Source organism: Ochotona curzoniae, unplaced genomic scaffold (assembly GCF_017591425.1).
Source record: "Ochotona curzoniae isolate NIBS_2020 unplaced genomic scaffold, NIBS_Ocur_1.0 contig_883, whole genome shotgun sequence".
Classification (NCBI taxonomy): Eukaryota; Metazoa; Chordata; class Mammalia; order Lagomorpha; family Ochotonidae; genus Ochotona; species Ochotona curzoniae.
This window is the reverse complement of record NW_024466599.1, coordinates 71983470-72001318: the sequence shown is the minus strand read 5'-3', so window position 1 is coordinate 72001318 and position 17849 is coordinate 71983470. Positions and strand designations below refer to the sequence as shown.

Sequence of the window (17849 nt, the reverse complement as noted above, 5' to 3'; positions counted from 1 at the left end):
TCATTCATCCATTCATTCATTCACCTGAAAGATAGAATGACAAGAGACAGGAGAATGACAGACAAGGCCAGCACCAACTGACCAAGTTACCTTCCACCCACTGGCTCAGCTTCCCTCAATGTCCACAAAGCCGAGGGACGGGGCCAGGTACTAAATCCAAAAACACAAATCTCCATCCAGGCCTTCCACGTGGCCAGCCCAGTTATCTGAGCCATCATCTGTTGCCTCCCAGACACAGCAGCAGGAAGTTGGACAGGAAGCAGAACAAGCATTCGATCCCAAGCACTCCAACAGCAGATGCAGGCTTCCCAATCCACAGTTTAACTCACTATGCCACAACGCCTGCCACATCACTCACCACTCTTAGACCCAGTCTTCAACTTCAGCATCCTTATAGTTCCAAGCACAGTAGCAAATAAAACCGAAGCTAGAAATACCTCAAGAAAACATAGTCTTTTTACATTCACTATTAAATATTCTCTGCTTCTAGGTTTAAAATGTGGGGTGTGTATTTCTCCTGTAAGAAATGAAGTTTTGTATCTGGGATGCAGAGGGCAAAATTGAAATAAATGCAGTAACACATTTGTCAGTGAAACACAAATCTCACGGAACTCAACAGGCTTGAGTCAGACGGGATCAGACAAGACAATGTATGGCAAAGGACGGCTGTCATGCAGAGGTGGGCCTTGCTAAATACTTGATTTAAAAAGAAGTGCAGTTCTGGTGCATGAAATTGTAATTCTGGGACATTCACCAGGTTAGAAGTACTGCTTACCAAGTGTAAGCCTTAAGAACAGGTGCCAAACAGGATCACTAAGCAACACCAGCGCTGTGCTCTCCCAGACGTGTCAACAGGACTCACACAGCTCACACGCCCTCAACACTCCCGTGGCCCTGCTTTCTCGGCAGCCAAGAACACTGAACGTCAACAGATCTCCTTCTATTCTGAGGAAACCACAGGTAAATAAATAAATGCTACAAGTACATAAAACTTTTCAGAGGGGTATGTAGGTGTCAGATCTAATGAAAAGCATCTCCTGTCACTTTAGAATATAAAATCTGAAAAAGAAATGGGATTCTTTTTATTCAGGTTTTGAAATCATCGTTGACAAATTCATGGGGAAAGGTGAAGCCAGCTCTCACTACCCTATCCAAAGAGTCAAACTAATAATTCATTAGTCTTCTTCCTTCCAGTTAACACATACAGTTGGGGCAGCCTGTTTATGTGCACCTGAAATGGTTTGTCCACGCTCTCTCCCCTTCCAGCCCGATATCAAAAACAAAACAAAAACAAGCCTGCAGGCAAGAAGTGCACAAGGCCCTGCACCCTCTCCACTCCAGCTGCTGAACACCCAGGAGCAGGCCCTTCCCTGCAGCCAAGGGAGGGCCAGAGGAAACGCAGGGGGAGTGCTCCCTAGCCCAGGTCCTCACTCCTCTCATTCAGTTAGCTGTAAAGGAGAGGCAGCGTCACTCGCTTTGGCATGCCTACTGTCACAAACCTGCTGGAGACAGGAGACAAGGCAAACACCGAGTGGGGCAAAGGAAGTCACTCGTGGTCGTGGCTTACGGAAAACGGCTCCAGCCCGAAGAGGTCACTCATCCCCAGTCTCTCAGTCCAGAGCCCTGCTGCCGACTCAGGTCGGGCTGCCAACACCCACCTCCAAGAGAAATCTCAGGTGAGCAGAAGCCAGGGCTGACTCCCCACTGGGCCACATTCTTCCTCTAGCCTGAAAGTGAGTCTACCCCGGAAACCCAGGACTCTGAAGGGTCCTTAACGACCCCCCCTGCCCTGCCGACAGGCCAGCTGAGCCATGCCAGGTCCTGGAGCAGTACCCCACTCCTCCGCTTTGGTAACAACTTCTTCCTAGCCAAAGTGCAATACAAACAGCATGCCCATCCTTGAGAGCCCTCACTACACTAACTGTAAACACTCCTGAGGCACTGCGGCACAGCACGGTAACACGTGCAGTGTTGGTGTACAACATGTGCACTGGTTTGAGCCCAAGTAGTTCCATTCCCTATCCAGCCCCTGCTGACCGTCTGGGACAGCAGTGGAAAATGGCCCAAGTCCTTGGTTCCCTGTTCCCACGTGGGACACCTAGAAGCATCTCCTGGTTGTTGGCCATTGTGGCCATTTAGGAAGGAAAGAAGTGGATGAAAGATTCGTCCAATCATTCATTCAATCGCTCTTCCCCCACACTCTTCCTCCCCTTACCCATGTGCACATTACCTTTCAAATAAACAGATCTTTAACACACACACATACACACACAGTTTCATCAGGCTGTTGACCTGTCTGCCTCAAAGACTGGCAGACCAATAGTCACGCAGCAGCAATCACCACAATAGATGCCCAACCCTAAGAGAAACACTTAGCATGTTCTATCCAATCCCCACCATCCTATTAGTCACTACTGATAACCCCATTCTCCAAATAACAGTCTGAGAATCGGAAGGCCCCATAACTAGTAAACTCTAGAACAAAGACTCAAATCCATGCCCTGGGAACCCCAAAGTCTGCACCCTTAACCACTAGGTCAGCAGCTCTCAAACTTTCTAGTCTTGAAAACTTCCCACACTCAGAAAAACTGAAAATGCCAAAGAATTTTTGTTTAGAGAGCATCAACATTTACATTAGACATTAAAATTCTGAAATTAAGTGTGTGGTAGTAGAGGGGAAAGCCCTTGTTTTAACAAGCTGGCAAGCTAGTCTGGGATATCCTTAAGGGACAGTATCTATGAAGGAGAATCTACAAAACATTGCTTAGAAGAGTCCTAAAGCATCACCAAGTTGAGTTGGATTCTCAGACCTACTTCCTATTTGGTTTTTATGCCTTAGGTGAGCTAGACATGCTCCAGAGACCTCGGCCTCTCCTCCACCAGCAGTGGGAACACCGGCCAGGCTATTAAACCTGAGCAAGATCTAGCCACACTCAAATGTTGACTCTAATTGCAACTGCTGTTTCCAGCTATAGAACAGGAGGACCTGAGAGAGCTTTACACTTCCACAAAACCTAACAAGGTTTCAGAACAGACCAGTTTCCTTCCCTTACTCTAAAAATAAAGCTTTTTTTTTTTTTCAAAATGAGCAAGGGAAGAGCTTTGTTGATGAAGACAGTGCATGGTGAGAAGTATTTCTTTTCCAATTTGAAAGTCAACATCTCTATGTTTTCTTCTCAGCAAACTTTTGAAAAGAATAGTCACTGCAAACACGAAGGTCAAAGAGCACGGCTGATGCTGCAGTCAATGGCCTTGTTTATGCAGAACACTAACTCTAACAAATAAGCAGCACAATGCAACACAGGCTTTAAGTTATGATGGCTATGACGGTCAGTGAGAAAAAAAATTACAGGCCCTAAGTCACCCCAGAAGCAAAGTAAGCCACCAACGGAGAGGCTCCTTCCCGCACACAGGCAGCATTCCCAGGGCCTGCAACCTATACTTCACACTCCAAGGTTCACACCAGCCCTTCCTTAGCTTTCCTTTCCTCCTAAAGCATGTTGGGGGTAAGGACCCGGGACACTCCCAACAGCACAGGGAGGGTTCCTCTGTATATCTCCAGACAGCTGCTCAGATAAAACTGGCTGAAGGGGAAGACCTGTGGCCTCGCAGTTAGGGGATGGCATGAGATGTCAGCATGCCGTCTCCATGTGCCCATGTCAGAGTCAACCCCTGACTCTCGCTGCGAGCAAGCACCCAGGAGTGGCAGCAGGTGATGGCTCCTACGTGGATCCAAACAGGGGAGACGTGGATGGCATTCCTGCTTCCTGGTTTTGAACTGGTCCAACCCTTTCTACCACAAATACCTGGGAAACAAACTAGCAGATGGAAGATATATTTGTTTGTCTTTCAAATAGAAAAAAAAAAAACTTTATTTAAAAAAACTTAAGTCAGCTACATAAGCAGGTAACTAAGAAGTTTGAGTGCATTCTAAATTCATGTCTGTGCTTTAGTTAACAAATTTATTGGAAACTCTTCTATTGTTAGTTGTAACAGAAACATGACTTCAGAATAGGGCTTGTTTTTGTTTCCTTGATTTTTGACCTTTATTTAGTCAACAGCTTTTAACAGAAATTTTTATTTATTTTATTGGAAAGGTAAATCTACAGAGAGAAGCAGAGACAGAGAAAGATCTTCCAACCACTGGTTCACTCTCAGGTGGCTGCAACAGCCAGAGCTAAGCCGACCCAAAGCCAGGACCCTGGAGCTTCTTCCAGGTCTCCCAAGTGGGTGCAGGATTCCAAGGCTTTAGGCCATCTCCAACTGCTTCCCCAGACCACAAACAGGGAGCTGAATGGGAAGTGGAGCAGCCAGGCCATAGGGGAACCAGTGCCCATATGGAATCCTGGTGGATACAAGACAAGGATTTAGCTACTACGTTATTGCTTCAGGCCCAACAGTAAATTATATAATAAGCTCTCATTCAATAAGACATTGACTGTTCAGACAGAAAATTTAATTGGTAATTTCCAGAACATTTAAATAAGTACTCTTAAGAAACAAGAGTACAAGAGGCATTTAGCTTGCTGGTTAGGTCACTGCGTGCCATCAGAGTCCTGGCTCTGCTTCTGGCTCCTGAATACAGCTTCCTATTGATACAGACCCTGGGAGACACTGGTGACAGCTCAAGCTATCAGGTTCTCGCCACCCACATGGGTTACAGGCTTCCAGCTTCTGCTCCGCCCCATCCTGGCCCCGTCCATAGACATCTGGGAAGTGAACCAGCATAAACAAATTTGTACCTCGCAAAAAAAAAAAAAAAAAAAGCGATTTTAAAAAGAAACTAGAATGGAGCTATGCATAGTAAGTTAAACTTCTGCCTACAGTGCCAGCAAATACTTGTACACTGGTTCACATCCCAGCTGGTCTGCTTCTGCTTCAGCTCCCTGCTGATGTTCATGAAAGCAGGTGAAGATGGCCCAGATTCCTGGTCCCCTACAGCCCAGCACGGTGGCCTACGGCTAAAGTCCTCGCCTTGAATGCTCTGGGATCCTATATGTGTGCTGGTTCTAATCCCAGTAGCCCCATTTCCCATTCAGCTCCCTGCTTGTGGCCTAGGAAAGCAGTTGAGGACGGCCCAAAGCCTTGGGACCCTGCACCCATGTGGGAGATGTGGAGGAAGTTCCTGGCTCCTGGCTTCTCTGATCAGTGCAGCACCAGCCATTGCAGTCACTTTGGGAGTGAACAATTGGACGGAAGATCTTCCTTTCTGTCTCTCCTCCGCTTGTATATCTGACTTTGCAATAAAAACAGAATTTTTAAAAAACCCCTCAGAAGAAGTTATAGGCTCCTGACTTCAACTGGCACAGTTCCCAGGCCTTGTAGCCATTTGGGGAGTGACTAGCAGACAGATCTTTCTCTCCTTCTCTATAAATCCGCATTTTCAATAATAAATAATTCTTTAAAAAAAAAAAAGAACATCATTTCCATCATTTCTACTACTCTTGAAGAGGTAATGTTCTGCCTTGCAATTTTTAAATTACTTTTTACTAATACTTTCAGGAAAAATTCACTGTTCCTATACAAGATAAGCATTTCTCTTCCACATGTGACTATATAAAACCTCATGATAAATGTTTGGCTTTAGGGTCACCCAGGTTGTGACCTGCAGGCAACAGAAGCAGCCTCAGGGAACTAGCATGCTCATTTAGCATGTGTGGCGATTCGGTGAACATCAACTGCATCAAGCAAGGAAAGCACTGTGCCTGCTGCAGTCCCGACGACCAGAGGCTCTACTCCCTGCCCCGTGTGAAGCCATGGAGTCGGCCCTCCAGGAACCACGGGATAGCGGAACACAAGCATGCTAAGGAAAAACCACAGTAAAAAGCATAGAGCCAACGGCTAGCACAGGCACCAACGACGGCAGGCTGCACTTACTGCACCATCCGTGTCACTTCTCCCAACTGCCCTATGAAATAGGCACCAACGCATTCAGCCGTAATTTGCAGCGAAAGACATGAGTTGGTTTTGGTGTTTTTCCAAGGTCACCACCAAGGTGAGAGCAGCCAGGGCAACAATCTTTCCAGCACTGTACTTCCCTTAAACTACACAGGCCCAAGGATGCAAAGTACAGAAGACAGTAGCAGGGTTCTTAGAAGCTGCAAGGAGTCCACTCCTCAGTGCAAGAGCACAAATTCAACGTGTCCAAGAAACAGACCACTGGAGCCTGCACTGCGCCACGATGGGTGAAGCTACAGTTCATGATCTATCACGTAATGGAGAGCAAGTTCAAGTCCCCACTACTCCTCTTCTGACCCAGCTTCCTGCTAATGCACCAGATCAAGTACAGGTGTGGCAGCCATTTGGAAAGAATCAACAAAGATAAGGTCACCCCCCCTCTTTGCAACTATGCCTTTACAAATACATGAATAAGGAGTACCTGGGTTCAATCCATGGCTCCAGCCCCCAATCCTGGCTTCCTGATAGCCAAACCTCGGGAGACAGCAAGTGACAGCTCCAGTTCACTGGGCGCCTGCCGTGTGGAAGGCCCCAAGGGAGTTCCCAGCTCCCAGCTTCATCCCTGGACCCTGCAGGCATGTGGGAAGCATGCCAACAGATGGCAGCTGGCTCTACCTCCACCTCTTAAATAATCATATTTAAGAATGTCAATGTCTGTCCACAAACTACTTTCCTAATTTCTTTACTTCAATGCATTAAAAAGGGGTCCTTATTTGCTTTTTTGTTCTGTTGTCCTGAGGAAAAAGATCCTTACTATCTGCAGTGCCCTACCCTTTACCAAGGAGTTTATCTTAGTGATCAAGACGAGTAAATGGGGCCTCTTTGGCCCATCCACTTATCAAATGGATGAGGAAGCAGTGGACATAGCATGAGCCACTGTTCAAGCTGAGCTCAAGCACGGTTTGCTACCTATGAGCCCTGCACGGTTGGCTTCCTAGACTGCCTTTGCAAACCTCAAAATAGCATTTTCAGAGCCTGTCAGAACAGGGCATCAGTAAATACGAGTGCAAAGCATTCTTTTTTTCATTCTCATCCACTCCCAAAAAACTTAAAAGTGTGATGAGGGGCAACATTGTAGTACAGCACATGAAGCCACCACCTGCATGGCCAGTATTCCATGTAAGTGCGGTAGCCCGGTCTCCAATTCAGCTCCCTGTGGGTGGACTGGGAAAAGCAACATGGCCCAAGCACCTGAGCCCCTGCACCCAGATGAAACTCCTGGCTTTCACCTGACCCAGGCTGGCCACTGCAGCCATCTGGGTGGGGAAGTGAACCAGTGGATGGGAAAACTCTTTCCCCTTTGTCTACAACACTTTCTAAATAGTAAATCTTTCTTTTAAAAAAAGTATGGTGAGAGGGTTAAAGGAGACAGGCATCTAAATGAAGGAGTAAGACGGGAAGAGGGAGCAGAGAGAACAGAATTTGGCCCCCGAGTGATGAGTAACCAGAAAATTACAGCTTTTTTTTTTCCTTTCCAAACTCTCTCTCATCTGAGTCACCTGTTCCAGGCAAAGGATACTGGCCTTGAGCAACTCAGAAGGAGCGGCAGAGAAAGAAAAGGAAAAACATGTTGGCTTTGCTGTGTGCATTCGTCAGCCTGTGTAATATGGCACTACCCAGACTGCTCCAGGCCTGCCTCTTTCCCAGATACAACTCTGACCCATCAATTGAGACAGCAGTTAGTAATGCCCCCTCCCAGCAGGCGGAGGGAGTCAGAAAAGCAGTGAAGACCTCTCATGTTTGGAGCAATCACATACATTCATAGAAGCTCTTTGGAACCACGTGACCAACATGACTTACCAAGAAACTTAAAAGAAGGCAGAGGCTTCACTCCCAAGACAGGCCAGGCAGCTTACTGCTACTGTAGCAAGCTAACAGCCCCAGCCCCAACAGGAACACACCACTGCCGCCCCCTCCCCCAACTGGCTTTAGAAGCACTGAATGTCATAGAGGAAGCTCTTCCTGGTGACAAATAATTTCTTAAGATCAAATTTTATTAGTAGCTGTATCATCTGTGTTTCACAGATTTGTCATAATGACTAATTTTTCACAATCAAAACTCCAAATTACACAATGACCCTTTTTCCTGCTTATGGACGGACAGCTCATGACAGCACAACAAGCACACAACACTAGGATAGTAAAAATGTGAGAGAAGAAAGCAGAAAAACTCTGCTACCAGGGTTCAAACTGCATATGATTTAACAGACAGCTTCCAGAGTCCTTTCAGTCCCCAAGCCAGGTGCCTGTAAGAACTGCTGTCCTGGAGCTGACTTTCTGGAGGAAAGACCAACAACTGGTTATGCTAAAATGCAAGGCCTGTTACAAAGGCAGAACAGGGCACTGGGGCACCCAACAGAGGGACTCACTGTGTGGGACAAGCAGAGAAAACATACTGAATGGCACTTCTCTGATGGCTGCAGGTCAGCAACAGAATGGGTTATTCTAATGGACTCTGACACTCAGCTAGGTGCCAGGCACTGCGCTAAGCAAAGGATGGAGGCCGCACTCCCTTGCTAACACTAAGCACAGACCGCAAACTGTGCTGGGGGATCTGACAGTATGTGACCGACAGCTGAAAGCGCCCGTATTCATAACCAAGATCCAGCTGGGAGAGGCCTGGAATGCCTGGCAGGCAGAACCAACCAAGAACCAGGGGCTGCAGGCTCCATGTGCTGCAAGAGGAAGAGATCTGTGTTGCACTGACTCAGACCAAGTCAGGACAGGACCAGCCCGGATCAGCAGAAATGTCCAAAAGCGTGGTCCTTATCCACTGCACGACAGGCAACCACTGAGGGAGGGTGGCATGACCAGGTTCTTGTACTGAACAGATTCCCATAGCCGAACAGTCAGGAGCCCCAGAAAGACCAGAGAATACGAAGGTCACTTCAGGGCCCTGTGTGAGAAACAGTGGGAAGGAATCCCAGCTCAGAAACACCAGCAGCTCTGTAGTTGTCAGCTTTCACAGTATCTGATGTCTGCTTATCTTTGATGTAAACAGGAGACTTGGAAAAGTCAACAGTAAATAGAGATCTGAAAGGACTGGACTTCTCCCCTGCAGGAGGAGCATCACTCGCACCATTCACACCATTCTTCCTGGGTGTGTTAGGGACTTTTGGGTCATCCTCGAACACAGCCCTCAAACTTACATCCTCACCTTTCCATGTCCGGCTCTCACTGCAAGCATTCAACCTGGACTCGGTCAACCTCCCCACCAGCGGAGTGGTCTTTCTTGGAAACCTCCACCGGTAGCTTAACAAACAGGGATTCCCCCAGAGTCTGTGTTTTTATCACAGCCCTGCACACCACAACAAATGACTGACTATTCTAAGAAAAGTTTACTTCCAAAAAAAAAAAAAAAAATCAGTTATTTTGGCACTCCCCAGCAAGAGGGCCTCAGCACAAAACCAAGGCAGGTGGCACCCTCTTGGAGCTCTGAATGCGGTTTTCCAGAAGCCTCGGCCTGGGACCCTGAGAAAGACCGCCCTGTCCTCCAGCCGGCAGAGGAGTACACAAGGCTGGACTTGGAAGAACACTTAGTATCGAATCTTGCTGTGACACCACTCACCTGTACAATACTGCCCCCCATTCGACCTCCACTCCCCTCTTTCTGCACCAACATGTAACCTTCCTGATTTTCTGGCCTAGCTCCTGTTAGCCATTATAACAGAACTAAAAATATATCCCTACAATACACATTTTTATGTTAAGTCTTTTAACAAGGGGAAATACAAGGTTTTGTTGCCGGATAAATATATGTTCAGTTCTGATCAGTGAGGGAGGGGAAGGATTTTAGCCTGCTGCCACCTCTGTCTGCCTGTTTGCCGGAGTCAAAACACCAGCTGCCGGGCCAGGCTCCAGGTCCCTCAACTGCAGTACTGTTTGCAAAGTCCTGCACAGGGAGGAGAGCCTCTGGCCCATTCTCTTTGTCCCATAACCTCCCCAAGCTGGTGCTCCATCAAGACCCCACTGCGTGGGGATCAAGCACACCCAAGGCGCAGAGCCTTCTGCTGCCTCCACGCGCCTCCTGAGCAGCGGTCAGAGGCAAGCAAGGAAGCAGGGCTCATGATGGGTGACACCCAAGCACGAGCTGGCAAGCTATTTTGGATGAAGAGGGGCAAGGCTACAGAGACAAAAGAAATGAGCAAAAATGAATGTGCCCGAAAATGTGGCTTGCTGTGTAATAAGGCCAGTTATGATCCTTTAAGTAAACTACCTAATATTCATACTAAATTATTTTTCAGCATAATAGCCATAACTGTGTATCTGAGATTTACCTGTGAGGTTTTTCCTATAAATTTTTAATAGTAAACTGCACATGCAACAATCAGCTATAGCAATGTAAAAGAAAATAGGGATTAAGAAGCTATGAGATTTTATCATGTTACTATTTTCTTCACATTTCCCTTAATATTTGATTTTGGACTACTTTCCAATTATTAGAAACTCCATCTTTCTTATTATTAAAGAATCAATAATGTGACTTAATAATGATACCCTGTATAACAGAAAAGCAAGTCACCCAAGGGTGCTCATTCCTCACCAGCATCAACAAAAAAGGAGAGAAAGATAAAGCCTTGCCAGCCTGTGTGGGGAAGGGCCCTGTCACAAAGCAGGTGCCACACACGCTGTGTCTGACATAGCCCCCGGCCCCACCACCACCACAGCACAGACAGCTCTCCCATCCGCTGGTTCCTTCCCCAGACGCGCCTCACAGATGAGAGAGTCAGATGGAGGTCGAAAGCCCCTCATTCATCGCAGGCCTTCCATGTGGGCAGCAGGAATCCAAAAACTTGAACTATCACCACTGCCTCCCAGGTACACATCAGCAGCCAGCTGGAATCTGAAATGCAGCCAAGATTTGAACCCAGGCACCTGAACCTAATATATAGCATGTGGGCACCCCAAGGCTTCACTGTCCATTCCTCAACCCATCCGCTAATTTTTCTGCCCTCTAAGGTCAGGATGGCCAGGTTGACTCAAAGAATAAACTTAAGTTACTCTGAAACTTAAGTTACTTTTTCAAGGTCCCACAGTCAGTATGTAAAGGAAATGAAACTGGCTAAAAGATGTGAGCCTCCAAAGCTGCCATCTTTTCACAGAGTCCTTGCAACAGGTAAGGCAGCAGCAGTCCAGAAGCTGGAGGGTCCCAAAAGAAAAGGCCCTGGCTGGCACTGCGTGAAGGCCACCGCACACAGAGCACATCTCCTGCTGGGCGAAGGCTGGTGGGTCATCTGGCCTCAAGAATCCTCCCACTGCCCCTTGGTGAGACAGGGGAGCCGATAAACCAGCCAGCTCTTCCCAAACGTCCCCTAAGGTTTCTTCCCTCTCCACACCAAGTCTGCCCCTGCAACACCTGTTCACCCTGTTCACCCCCACACCCTCAGTTTTCACAGACCCAGTGCTGTTTTTCAACTTGACACCCACTCGCTGAGTGCCTCACCTCACCTCAGCTCCCTCTGGGACCTTGAGAGGAAGGGAACCCCTGAGGTCAAGGGTCCTGTGCAAGCCTTGCCCAGGGCCGGGGGAAGGGGCTCCTGCCAGCCCTTGGCTCTCAGCATGCCCACGCACCGCAAGCCTTGCCTCACCACCTCTGCACCGTCCCCAGCAATAATCACTTCCACAAGCCACACGTCTGGGAATGCTCTTTCCTGCTCCTGCCAACAGGGACCCCAGGCCAGGGCCGAGCACCAGGACCTGAGAGGGGCCGTGTCCCTCCTCAGTCACTGTGGATCAGGGGTAGGCAGCACTTCCACTCATCCTCAAGTCACTCCAAACGCTTCTCAGGACATTCTAACGCTGGCACCAGGTGGGGGAGAGGGCAGCACGTGACAGGCAGGGCTCAGGCCAGGAGACAACAGCTGAACCCTAAACACACACAGGGCAATGCCTCCACGAGACGGCACGTCCACCTTCTCAGAACACAAGATCTCGTTGGGATGGGACAGCTCTGTGAACTCACAGGACAGACAGTCGTGTGCCTTCCTCTCATCACAGCAGAAGGGGGAAACGCAGGCAATGGCGAGAGGAGATGCAACAAGGCTAAGGACAAAGATCCTTTACTCTCCCGACACCTCACCTTCGCATCTAAACGTGAGGTACACTCGCTGGACAGAACAGTAAAATCACTTCATCTGACTCGACTGTTACCCCTTTCTCTTCACCCCACATAACCCACCCTGATTAGATTCCTGAGAGATAATCAGAACTCAAACAAATGACATCAACCTAAAACAAATCAGTTCTGGGAAGTTTATGAAAGAAGGGTGCATGGGCTGCTTCAGACCTAGGACCACAGTAAATTACGCCCCAGCTAATTCTGGGGTTTGCGGAGCCCACTGCATCTCCCACGGAGCTTAAAAGCAAAATAAATAAATATAACATTTATACAAATATATAAATACAAATATTACACATAATATATGAATATATCTTTATATATTTATATATATTAAAATCTGCACCTACTCATCCAGTGCTGGTTTTACATACAGAATACCACAGAAATTTGTAGAATCTGCTGCCCCTTCCCAATTCAGACAAAAGAAGTCCAAAATTAGGGAAGAATTTCCTGGGAAGGCCACACAAACTGAGATTTCTAATAATTTCTCAAATCACTCTAAAGGAGAAATACATTCTATCAAGAAGAACTAACTTTTCCATTAAAAGGAATTCCACGTGAAAAGAAAACAGAACAGGACACAAAGCAGAGGTACATTTTCAGAAACTTTTTTTTCCTGCTAGCTCTTGTATCATTTCAAGAGATAATTTTAACAGATAATTTTCTGCTCTTGGCTTTATAAATGAAAAAAAGATGCAGTTCCAATCAAATCCATGCAAGTGTATTTACAATTCAACCTATCTCTGACCTGAACTGACAGCAATGAAGTTTTAAGAATTCATTAGAACCTGCATTATGACACAGTGGGTTAAGCCATGCCTGGGACAATGGCATTCCATATGGATACCAGTTGCGTATCCCAGCTGTTCTACTTGTAATTCAACTCTTTGCTAAACTGCCTGGGATGGCAGCAAAGATGGTCTGATAATTTGGGTCCTGCCACCCATGTGGAAGATGCAACTGAATTTCCATGTTCCTAAAATTCAGTTATTTCAGGAGAGAACCAGTGGATGCAAGCTGGCTCACTCGCTCAAATCCACCGTTCAAATAAATAAGAGGCCAGCACTGCAATATTCTATACCACACACCTGTGACAGCAATATTCTATACAAGAGCTGGTTCAAGTCCCAGATTCTGCACTTCCAATCCTGCTACCTGCTAATGGCCTGGGAGAACAGTGAAAGATCAGATGCTTGGGCCCCTGCACCCACATGGGAGACCAAGAACCTCCTGACTCCTGGCTTCGGCTGTGGGGGTCATTTGGAGAGTGACCCAGCAGATGGAAAATCACTCTCCCTTCTCCCCAGCTCTCTGTAACTCTGCCTTTCCAATATAAATAAACAAATCTTTTAAAAACAAAATTTTTCTTTAAAAAGAAAATTTATGACAGTGTTCGGGCTTTTGGCATAAGGATTAAGATGCCACTTGGGGAGGCATCGGCTAGAGTACCGGCTAAAGTCACCACCTGCCTGCCAGCACATCATACGTGTGCCAATTAGCGCCCCAGCTGTCCACTTCTGATCTAACTCCCTGCTAATGGCCTTGAAAGCAGCAAAAAGATTGCCTAAGCACTTAGGCCCCTGCATTCACATGGGAGACCTGGAAGAAGCTTCCAGCTTCAGACCGGCACAGGTCATTGTGGCCATTTAGGGAGTGAACCAACAAACAGAAGATCGCTCTCTCTCTCCCTTCCTCCATTCTCCCTCTTTTTCCTTTTCCCTCCCTCTCTCCTTCTCTCTACTTATACATATGTCTTTTTTTTAAAAAAAAGGACTCCACTTGAGAGGCCCCAATCCCATACTGGAGTACCTGATTCTGAAACCTCAGTACACTCCCAGTTCCAGCTTCTTGCTAATGCCAAATGTGGTGATGAAGCAACAGGTGATGGCTCAAGTAGGGGGTTCCTGTCACCTTATGTGGTAGAGCTAGAGTTCCCAGCTTCTGGATCTGAGCTGGCCCAGAACCAGTTATTAAGACACTTGGAGGGTAAACCAGTAAGGGGAGATATGCATGTGTATGTGTCAAGCTCGTGCCACCTTTTACATAAAATAGATAATTTATACAGAGTATATGATAATCTCATGGGGGAGAAAAATTTTTAAAAAGTACCCTCAACAAACTGAAATCATTTCAATCAGTTTGAAGATGAACGTAACAGTCTCTATCAAAGACTCATCCAGTGCGCTCAGGCACTTGTCCCAACAGCCTTCTGGAAGTGAGCGATCTGGAATCAGAGCTGTAACATGACCAATGAGACTCAGAATCACAAGGGGAGAGCCAACAGGCTCAACTCCTCGCCAGACCTCACCTTCTTTACAGCAGCTCTGCAAATGGACCACCAGCCATCGGTCTATTAACTTCCATGTTCTGCTTCCACCAAGCTGGAAAGCTGTTGCTACCGCCCCCCAAAAAGAGAAGGGGTGAGTGCGTACAGGGAAGGGAGCGCCCGTCCACCCTCGCTCAGCTGAACTTCACACGCCTTTCTACTCCCTACGCATCACTGCATCACAAAACCCTCAGAACAGGCACAAAGCAGGGAAAGCGGCTCTCAGTCATGAATGGAAAGCCCAAATTGTTCCAAATTTGAAGAATATTAGGGAAAAGATAGGAAAAATGGTTTCAGTCTCAGACACCAAGAACATGAATGACGGAAAACTCAAACCTCAGAATACCCAAGTCATTTCCTTTTCTCCCTGTCCCAGGCACACAGGCACACATTTTCATTTGTAGGCTCCAGCTCCTTGTCTACAACTCGCCAAGGAAGACGCCATCATAGTATGCTGGGACACTCACAAAGGCCCCATGACCCTGCAAGAGAAAAGAGCAGAGGCTCCCACCATGCCAGTCTACCCGTGCTCTGCACACCATCGGACACTGGGCAGGCTTTCTAAACTAAGCAAAACCTGACTTGGAGGAGCCGGTGAGACTGTCAGTACTGGTTGGCAGCTGCACAAAGGTGGGCCAGAAACCTACCATGATGGGTGTAGCCAGAGTGAGGCCCCACCCCAAACTGGAACACAGCAAGAGGAGGATCTCACGGCTGACTAACAGCTCACTGCAGGCCCAGGGCTGTGGGGCAGCAGGTAAAGCCTGCAGTGCAGCATCCCACAGAGGCACTGGTTTGAATCCCAGCTGCTCTCTGCTGATGTGCCTGGGACAGCACAAAGGATGACCCTGCACCCATGTGGGAAATTAGGAAACTCCTGGCTCCTAGCTAGCTTCAAACCAGCCCAATTCCAACCAGCTGCAATTATGGAGTGAAGCAGGCAATGGAAGGATTCATTTTCTCTCTCGTTCATGCATAGCCAGTCCTGCTTCATCTCTGTACCCATCTCCTTGCACAGAGCTATTTTGAAGCGCTATATGCAAATACTCCACTATTTAGAAGAAGTGAATACTATTTAAAGAAGTGAATATTTCTGAAACTACTACTTTCAAATTGGCTATACAGTAACTTGCAGAGCTTCTAAAATACATACTTAAATTTTAACTAAAAAGAAAAGAACAAACATGAATTTCTGGGCCTTTTCTGCAAGTTCAGGTATGATACTGGAGCCAGTTTGTTTTATAAAATCTCTCAGGATTAAATCTACAACAGCTGGAAGATGTCTACTTCTATTTTAGGCCCAAATCTGATCCCATTTCATCCCACCTCCCAAAGACAGAATCCTCTGAATGTGGAAAACACTGATGAACAGACCAAGACACCAAGGAAGACCTAAAACACGGTTGGGGGTTAGCTTTTAAGCAGAACCAGACACCCTATAAACTTCAGCCACCCCTAAAGGAATCCCTGTACTGCAAGTTTCACATCAGCGACCTTCTGAAAACGCTCACCGTTTCAGAGGCGAACAGGCCCACTCCTCCTTCCTTTGGTAGACTAGGAACCCGAGGCCCACAGACAGCAAGATCCACTCAAGAAGTTATCTGTCAGCACCAATGGAGGCAAATACCTCCAGCCACTCACCAACATCACAGCCCAGCCTGCTTTCTGCTCTGTGACTCCAGCATCCGAGTACAGAAGACATTGCACAATGGTTCAAAGCTGGGACGCTGGTTCCAGCTCCATGCACTACTTTTCTGCTTGTGGGTTTTTAATGAATTTTAAAAGCAGAATGAAGTCTTCCATCCAGTGGTTCACCCCTCAACTGCTCAACGGCTAGACAGAACAAAAGGAAGCCAGGAACTGCGCCCAGGTCTCCCGCGAAGGTGGCAGAAACCCAGACACTAGGCATGTTATCAGGAGGCCGAACCAGGAGACAGCAACAGCAGGGACTCGGCCTGGCACCCCACTACGGAATGTGGGCCGCCCAAAGCCCAGCCCAGCACCCCTGGTTTTCAACAGGCCCTTATCAAACTGAAGCACATCCCTAGGCCAGTGGCAAATATACACAGACATGTCCAATAAATACAGGAATTAGGTGCTCAGCTGGGAAAACATGGTAAGCCATCATCATCCAGCTAGTCATCACTGTGGCAGAAAGCTACAGGCAACACCTGCAACTGCTGAGTAATGTCAACAACGGTGGCAGTGAGAGCCTAGCCCTCAGCAGGTGTTAGGGCTAGGACTAAGCAGAGATGCTGTGCAAGCACTTCTGAACTGGACAGGAAGTTCAATCAGTGAGTCTATCCAGGAACAAAATCCCACTTAACCTCACCAGCCAATTATCATTTCTTCTCAATCTCAAAGTAGAGAGAACCAAGCAAGACTAGCAACAAACATTTTTAAAAGTGTTCTATATTTCCAACCTTCAAAGCTGGAATTTCAAAGTTTTTTAAGGTGAAACCTCCAGCTTTTCCCATCCTGGCACAGAACAAACCCAAGCTCTAGCAATGGTTTCAGCTGCTTAAAGCACAAATCTGAAAGTGACACAGGGATCCCAAACAGTTCCTGGAGGTTGTGCAAAAGAGAAAATTATAACTTGCTTTATCTACTGCTTGCACTTATCCAAAGCCTACTTTTCCTACCTTTACCTTATAAGGTAACAAATTAAACATAGTCATCATCTCTCTTCCACACCTACTACCGTGCAACTATTTACAAGAAAATAGTTTATACAGGATGCTTGCATTCTATGTGACCTTAGAACACAGAGAATGTAGTCAGAAATATCTTCCGAAGTCCTTTTAGTGTCTTCAAGAATAATGGTACTCTAGAAGATGTCCTCTGATAAAAGTTAGATGAGATACCTTTACTATGTAAACAGTACACTCCCCAGAGGAAGTCCCAGCATAATTTCCCATCCTGCTCTCCCACTACAGTAAAAGCTTCCGAGCGCACCCCAGGGTCTCAGGAGGTCCCAGGGTGCTGCAGGAGCAGGGAGCACAGCCAGCTGCCGGGGAGGCCAGGGTTACAGGTCACAGGTTCTGCTCTCAATCTCTACATTGGCTAGAGGAGAGCACTCTACAGAAGTTACCCAGCTTTATTGCAATTCCTGAGAGTTGCATCAATTAACCACCTCCTCGGAAGTAGGTAGGCTGAAACGCTTTACTAGAATCACAAAGCCCACACTTAGCCAACCACTCTGAGACAACTGCATCCGGATTATCTCCTCCAGGGTGGTCTTCCCCTGCCTACTCAGCCATCCCTGGGTCACAGGACCTGGGTAACTGCCTCTCAGGAAGGAGCCCCTCCCCACTCCCTGAACAGGTGAGAGCAAACACTGCACTTCTCCAAAGCCATTCAGAGGTGGACTTTTCTAGACTGCCTTAAGGGACATTCTCTGTCAATCACCTCTGTGAAGCACTGACAATTTCTAGTATTAAGTTG

General features: G+C 47.2%; 1 protein-coding gene and 1 long non-coding RNA gene across 44 annotated transcripts in view; both read right to left on the bottom strand.

Annotated features, from left to right (window-relative positions):
• The window catches only part of MAP4K4 (mitogen-activated protein kinase kinase kinase kinase 4), a 156142-nt gene that overhangs the window by 120444 nt on the left and 17849 nt on the right, over positions 1-17849 (bottom strand). The gene's annotated exons all lie outside the window — the stretch shown is intronic.
• LOC121165226 lies at positions 310-2086 on the bottom strand. Its single transcript, XR_005885207.1, has 2 exons — positions 1316-2086; positions 310-1254 (listed from the first exon to the last, which is right to left on the bottom strand). It is a non-coding gene; the product is annotated as an uncharacterized LOC121165226 (long non-coding RNA).